Source organism: Pollicipes pollicipes, unplaced genomic scaffold (genome assembly GCF_011947565.3).
Source record: "Pollicipes pollicipes isolate AB1234 unplaced genomic scaffold, Ppol_2.1 Scaffold_4740;HRSCAF=5597_pilon_pilon_pilon, whole genome shotgun sequence".
In the NCBI taxonomy this organism is placed as follows: domain Eukaryota; kingdom Metazoa; phylum Arthropoda; class Thecostraca; order Pollicipedomorpha; family Pollicipedidae; genus Pollicipes; species Pollicipes pollicipes.
In genome coordinates, this window is record NW_023596545.1 from 13,429,986 (window position 1) to 13,432,485 (window position 2,500).

A 2,500-nucleotide genomic window follows, 5' to 3' on the forward strand; every position below is an offset into this window, starting at 1 on the left:
TGCTCGCCGTTCATTGCATTGCTTCAGTGAGAGATGTTCCGAAAATATATTTTACAGAATGCTTGGTGCTGAAATCTGCTTTTGCGACACCACATGCAGGTCTGTCCGGTCAGAGCCGCTCATGGCTCCCAGACTCCTTTTCTCATGGCGGTGCTTCTGTTTTATTTCTTACTCATACGTGTTCGTATTGTTGGTGAGAGTGCGTACGGTCTCGAAAAGCTAAAATGTCTCCTTTAAAGCCGTCCCTGTCCCAATTCCTCAATATTTCGCATATCTTTACACCACGCTTCCCTTCTGCAGTGTTTCGCTCAATTTTGGCGGCTTGGCCTTTGTATGTGCCGTAATCCCAAGGTGAACACCTCATTTCAAGGTAAACAGCAGTGCTGAACGCTGTGCTACCATTGTTCTCTCGATTTTTTGTAGCAATTTTTGGACCCTTTGGATTCTCTTCAGTGCTGTTTTGTCACCGACAGGCTTCACTACCCGGCTAACCTGCTGGGCGGAATGTCGGCCTGAGCGTTTCTTGTTATTGAAAGATTGCTCCCCTGTGGAAGGATTTTCCACCAAGTGTTCCTCCATCACAAATTGTCATCAAGGTCATGTGATCACTGTACCAAGGCTGCTCCCCAGGATTATTCGTCCATTTCAACATTGTCGTTTCTGGATAGGCGAAGTTCACAAGCTGGTAGGCATTTTTGGTCCTTGAGGAGGCGTCTGCCTGTACAGGGCTACATGCCAAAATGCGGCCTGAACATAGGCTAATGAAAATTTTGAAAGTGAATCGATGTCTCATACTGCGACAGAATTTCCCATGCGCCTTGATTTCACTGACTGCCTTTTCAAGAGATAGGACTTGTTGCAGCATTTCAGGCGGGCGAAACAAATTCGAAGGCTTGAAACTGCGAACAACAATGTGACACAAGCCATAAAACTGGAGATTATTCCGTTAAGAACCGAGCCACAGAATGAAGGCCTTTATGTCATAATTGCTTACCTGGGCCCTGCTCCTCTCCGCCGTCGGCGGCCGGCGGCTGTCTCCCGCATGACTGACCGCGAACAGATCGTATGGCCCCCTTTATTACACATTTCTGGATCAGCATTGCTGCTAATTGATGTGTAAAACGTATGTTGGACACTTGCAACAACATATTTTCCGAACCATCCTCTCTTATACCACACACCACAGAAAAAAAGCCTCCGGGAAGCTACCCGCCTTAGATGTGAATTGGCCCAGCGGACTTTGATTTCCCATTATTCAACAATAAACAACATGATCCGCTTTTGTTTGTAGGCAGGGACGTAGCCAGAGCCTTCCCAAGCGGAGCAAAGGGGAGCACATGGTTGACAAAAAACCCTGTCGTGTTGCCCCCCCCCCCCCCCCACACACACACAAAAGTATCCCCAAATATGGCTTCCTTATTAGCAATGGATATTCTTTTCTTCGCTTCATTGTCATTTTTACTTTGCAACCAGAACAGAAACCAGACACTGCCGTGAGATCAGTTCTGTATGTATTTTGAAGTCAATAAACTGCTGGAATCAGGCGTTGAACGACCGCATGGGATAAATCAGTGGCGCCTTTAATTTACAACGGCTTAGTGCCAAACCCATAGCATTCCGAAGCTTTGTCAGAATATTTTATCTGGGATCTACAGACATTAAGGACATCGCGAAGGTAGATGGTAGATCCATGTGTTTGATCGAAATTTAAAGATATTAATTTTATATGCCGATCGAGCGATCAACAATGTGTATCAACATGACTAAGAGATGTTTGTCCGGAAATGCTCAACATTCAGTCAGAATCGATAACTGATACAATCCATGTAACGCGATTTTTGAACATGCGCGCCCGCGAATCTTAGCAACAAAAACCTCGACACCAGGCGCTGCAGTCTCCATGGTAGACGGAGCGTTTAGCTCAGTGGCTAACTTTTGGTTGTAGCCTACCGGTGAACGGAAATGATGATGCTTCTGAACTACTTGCCTTCAAACATTTAAATCAATTAGTTACACCAATGAAATGACGCAATTTCAGCATGCGCACTGGCAAATCTTAGTAACAGAAACCTCAACGCCAGCCCTTGCGGTCCCCGTTATCCGCGCAGCGTCGGCCGAGCAACTGATACTGAGCCGTACCCAACGGGTGGACGAAAGTGATGACACTTGTGAAAGAAGAACCATTGAAGGCATTAGGACCTCAAATTTTACATTAATAAGGCAGACTGGGCTCATATTAAACACGTGCGATTTTTAGACTGATGATAAGAACGGAGTGACCCCTGGAGCACCGCAAAGCGGTGCTGGAATCTGGTGATGGAACTGGAAGAGTAAATGCAGAATCTCTATTTCTTGTGTTTCTTATCTCTATCTCTATTTCTTTCTATTTCTCTATCTCTATTTCTATTTCTTTCTCTTTCTTGAATCTCTATTTCTTGTCTTCTTGTCTTTCTTAAGGAGACTGCAACACAGACCATTGCTGTCTCTGCTCTCCAGGTTG